The following is a 5,830-nucleotide window of genomic DNA, read 5'->3' on the forward strand; positions in this document are numbered from 1 at the left end:
TGAGAAGAGGTCTCCTCTCATGTAGGAGGATGAAGAGTGTCTGCTCTTCTTCAAACCCTCTTTCCCCCCTCCCTCACCTCTTCTAGCTCTCTTTCTCTCTCTGACATACTAATGGCTTGTGACCAAACTTCCCTGTTACTATGCTGAAATTGAGGCTAATCTACCTCCAGGGACAGTCTTCTGTCATTACATCGCCGACAATCATAAATATAACGCTCGTAAAATAGAGTGACTTGGTGAACTGTTATTGTGATCGTTGCCCTGCGCCATTTATCTAATTTCTGTGAGTGTTCACTTTCTTTGCATGCAATGAGTTAATTAGCTTTCTGCATTTCTGACCCCATGCTCATAATCACAGTGCACTTTTTGTTTGCTTACGGTGGCATAAGGCTGGCTCATCACATTTGAGCTGCAGGGTGAGAGGAAGTGTATCTAATATTCATGGCTGCCAGGCCATTAAGCACTGGTGTGACGACAGAGGAATGATCAATGCTTGGGCAAGCAAATCTGATTGTTTTTTGTTTTTTTTACATTTATATATAAACATTGCCCCTTTGAACGAATGTGAATTAGGTGGAAATTGCATAATGTGCACAATCCTTCTCAAATGTAAGGTCGGGCCTCCCTGGTGTGACCTCAGGGAACATTGTTGTTGTCGTACCGGAATAAAGTGTAATTGCATCCACTACACTGGGTGGCAGTCATTCTCATTGTCAGAGTATTTTTCATCAAGCAAGCACACAGTACAAGCAGGAGATGTGAAGTGCAGAGACAAATCCCTGAAGAGACACTACATTAATTTTTAACAGAGATTAAAAGAATTGTCATGAGAGACTAAATATAGTTAAGTATTAACTAAATGATTTTTTGTGCATTTTTTTTTTTTTTTTTTTTTTCCTTAATGTAACAAGAATACACTGTTATGCAGAGATGAAATTAAAACAAATACTGCACAAGAGTTTTCTTCCTGGGGGTGCGGGGGGCGGGGGGGGGGGGGGGGTGCTGTAAAAGAAAATAATTGAGAAGTAATGATTTCGCAGCAAGTAGGCCTACTGTATTGTATTTATGAAATCGATGCTGTGTAGCCGTCGCAGTGTTAAGTGTGGCTGTTATTTTAAGCACATACTGTATACTGTACACTCTAGACACGAAAAGTACTGAGACATACTTCTCGATAGAGAAGACACCTTTCACTGTTCTGGAAACAGTTTGGGCAAGGCCCTTTACTGTTCCCATGCAGTGCAAAAAGAAAAGTCTGTGAAGCTTGGATGAGTTTGGAGGGGGAAAAAAACTAACTCATTTGAACAGAGATTGGAGTAGAGCAATGTGAGCCTCTCTCAGGGATGACATTACACTTCTTCTGGATGAATGGGAAACAAGTTTACTTCACTTTTAAAGGAAGCTGCTCTAAATTTCTACTTGTGTCCATGGAGGACAGATCTTAGATGTATTTACCAGTACAAGTATCAAATATTGAATATACCTGTACTGTCTCAGAAAATTAGAATATTGTGGTAAAGTCCATTATTTTCTGTAATGCAATTAAATAAGCAAAATGCCATACAGTCTGGATTCATTACTAATCAACTGAAATATTGCAAGCCTTTTATTGTTTTAATATTGCTGATTTTGGCATTTTCAGCCAAATATCTTATCTCAAAATATTAGAATATTTCCTCAGACCAAGTAAAAAAAATGCCATAATCAGCATTATTAAAACAATAAAAGGCTTGCAATATTTCAGTTGATTTGTAATGATTCCAGAATGTATGGCATTTTTGCCTATTTAATTGCATTACAAAAAAAATAATGGACTTTACCACAATATTCTAATTTTCTGAGACAGTCCTGTAAGTCCTCAGCCACCTCTATCATACGTCTACAAACAGTGTTCAAATCCAAATCCTAAAATACTTATTGTGCTCAAGGAGCTTCAAATCATTAGACCTTGCCCAACAGTGACGTCATCCTATATTTTGTTCACTTCAGTTCTGAAAAAGGTACATCCCTCATTTTACCTATTGAAGTCATTGACAATAGTCCTTCCCTCAATGATTTCACAGGTGAAAATTAAGCCTCGGTCTGCTCAGCCCATTCTAATCAGTAAGCTGCAGCTGCACACCACGTAGTCTATGAGGATTCCTGTTTTGACCATCCAAGTTGGTGTTATGCACAGTATTAGAAGAGTGCTGCCACCTTGTGTATAATGGACTTCAGAGCAATGAAATTGTGGTCCTGGTCTGAATAATTATTATTTTTTTCTCCATTACAGATGCCTGACCAAAGGTGGGAAATAGTTGTTTTTAAGCTATTTTCATTCAAAAACTGTGACCTAACGAAAGGGTGTTGTTGAGCAGTGGTACAGTAACTACTGCACCTTCATAATGGAATCATTTAGAAACGTTTAGTATTGTGTACCTTGTCAAAACTGAACAGGACCATGCTGCTTATAGTGGATCTGTAGATTTGGAGAATGACAATCATTAAAATTTGCAGCATGTCATGTGAAACCTTGAGGCTGTGAACAAAAACATTTTTTTTCTCTTTGTCTCTTTTGTGTTATTTGAGATGCTACCACAGAGATACCCGTGACAGGAAAGGACAGATGACCATTTAAACTAGGAATGGGGAACTTAAAGCTACTATATGGAGGATTTCCCCAAAAAATATCTTAACAATAGCCTTTTTATTTTACCATTTATGACTGAAACATATTCTAATTAGTAGATCAACATCTTAGCTGTTTACAATGGGTACTCCTACAAGCATCTGGCCAATATTATTTAGGAAGCGTCCGGTCCGAATCCTTAGAATTTCCCGCCCTCTGTCTGCGGGATGTGACGTCATCCACGTTCTCGTCAGTTGTTTCCTGTCGTCGCGAAGACGGAACTAGTTCAGATTTTCGCTGCCCCAGACACCCGCTGTTACTCCGCGGAAGGCTGCTTAAAGAAGAAAAATGAAAACAATGTCAAGTGCCACGAAAAAAAAAAAAATCTAAACTTGATAGTGACTGACGCCGGGCAAGAACGAGAGTGAACATTGGTTTGACATTTCAGCGGTGGAGAGAGAGTTGAGATCGGACTTGGATTAGAAAAGTGATTCACAGCTGGCTTTCTTTCTACTCCAAAAGGTAAGAAGCGAGTATCTTGACATTTAGAAAAAAAATTTGTTGTTTTCAAATAGCTGTAACCTCAAGATCGATCACTTCTCGGTTGTAACTATTGGGGTGAAAGTGAGGTGGACGGTAACATTTAGCGTGAAAGGGGCGGCAAAGTTGAATGTAATAGAACAGAATGACTTTATGAAGAACAGACATTCCATTCCGCGGCGTTTCAATCAGGCTAAATGTTGCCTTATTTTCCTCCGTGAAAACAGCCTATTGTAGCTACATTATGCTAAAGGAATGTGAACGGTACTACTGAATGGCGATAACATTTATCGCCGTATCACACTAAGTAGTGAATGGGTCTATATGTTTTTCACAATCGTCAATTTCCATAAATGACAGCCCACCTTTCGGCTAATGCACAATGACGCTAGCCTGGGGGCGACATACACTGACTAGAATCAGGTTGACGTCCGTCGAGCGGGGTGACTACAATATGTAACTGCATATTAAAATCGGAATGAGGTCCAATTAATTGACGTAATTTGCACATCGTTTTGGAGTACAGCACAGGACTGGACTTCGACCGACTAAAGCAATATGATCTGCACGTCCCGTGGACATCAATTGTTTAGTGGGGATCAGAGTCTCATTCCGTGAAGTAGCCAGCTTTCTATAACATTAGAAAACTTCTTACCTCTGAAAACAGTTTAATTGGATATGAAGACCCCAGTCTTCAGTATTGAGGTCGTGCACGTACGACTGCGCGCAGCGTGTACGAGCGTGCAGTTTGTTTTCGGCCACAGGTGGCAGTAGCGATTTGAAATTTTAAATCTTCCATATAGCTGCTTTAACTTTTCACGTTTTTCATTCGTGCTACCACGCACTTCCAAACCAGATGAATGAGAAAAATGCTCTTTTAGATTAGAATGGAAAAAAATATGTGCGAAATACGTATCACTTTACAGTATTTAATTTTTCATTATACATAAATATCAACTATCCTAACCCAAACAACAAAGGGTTTGGGCGCAAATAACGAAATAACCAAATTCTGTGACTTTTTTTTTCCCAGTGCAAAGGGCTCTCTTGCATAAAAATTACCGTTCAAGAATGGCGAAAAACTGCTGAACAGCAAACCAATATTAAATGCAAAAACTAATTTTGTGCATTTTTTTTTTTTTAAATCAGAAAAACCCACTCACTCTAAGGCTACATTCACATTGCAGAGTGTGATGCCCAATTCAGATTTTTTTTTTTTTTTTTTTAAAATACGATCTTTTTATATTATTGAGGTACTATGTTTGTCCTACATATCATTCAAAATCCGCAAAAAAAAAAAAATATTAGGCCAACTCATGTTGTTGTACAGGATAGTAGAAGACCTGGTTTAAGGCAACCAAGCCATATTTGCCATCTACTGGTGAATGATGATATCACAACTTAAAACTACAGTTGACACCTATTCTCAGTTCGGCACCCATCAATTCACTTATTCACTGATTTGTTTCCATCTTTTTTTAGACGTGATTTGTTTCCTAATTTGACCCCTTTTTCGTGGAAAACGTATATTATATATATATATATATATATATATATATATATATATATATATATATATATATATATATATATATATATATATATATATCCATCCATCCATCCATTTTCTTGACCGCTTATTCCTCACAAGGGTTATATATATATATATATATATATATATATATATATTGTTATCTTATACATGTTTATTGTCATTTTAACGGAAAAGAATATCATACCTACCAAACCATTCCTAAAGTTTTCTCTATATGGAAACATTTATTAAAATTTTAGTCATAATTTAGTCATCTGATTGTATTTTAGTTTTAATCAAATTTTAGTCGACGAAAAGAGCAGTTTTAGTCGACTATATTGACAGTTTAGCGTATTTTCCTTCAGCATACATTTAAACTTTTATACAGAAAATTATAACACACCTATTTGTAACTGTAGTTTAACACACAAGACACATTTAATACAGCTGTGTCTTTGTTGTTTCAATGAAACATGTTGAACTGGATGTACGTAAAATACTTTCTGGAGCAATTATCCTGGTGTGAGGTGTGATGAGTGATTTTATTTTTTATTTTTTGCCCTTTATCTGCTTGGTCGAGCGAGTCAGCCTTAAATGGTAAACCTAATCAATATTTAAAATTACAAATCTCGTAGCGTGAGGTAAGACTGTGTTTGATCGAACCATAAACTCTGTGATTGTGATGAGAAACGTAACGAGTCCCTCAATGATCATGTTAACTATGCAAATTTCTACCAGTCTCTTTTAAATCAACCAGCTTGTCGCAGTCCCTTCTCGCTTCAAAGCAGTTTACTTCAGGTAACATCTTTTCAACTCACAGCACACATTCGAATTAGTGGGATACAGAAGAAAGCTAAAACCATCAATCAAGCCAAACTGACCCTGTTTTCTGACCTTTTAGTTTGCAAAAGATTTGCCACCCGGAAGTGTGACGTCATGGCGAGGCCGGCGACGCCTGGTCACATGACCATGAAACCAATGGCCTCTGGTCCCACCACCACAGCGTCTCTCTCTCTCTCTCTCTCTCTCTCTCTCTCTCTCTCTCTCTCTCTCTCTCTCTCTCTCTCTCTCGCTCTCTCTCTCTCTCTCTCTCTCTCTCTCTCTCTCTCTCTCTCTCTCTCTCTCGCTCTCTCTCTCTCTCTCTCTCT

This window comes from Festucalex cinctus, chromosome 2, assembly GCF_051991245.1.
Source record: "Festucalex cinctus isolate MCC-2025b chromosome 2, RoL_Fcin_1.0, whole genome shotgun sequence".
NCBI lineage: Eukaryota > Metazoa > Chordata > Actinopteri > Syngnathiformes > Syngnathidae > Festucalex > Festucalex cinctus.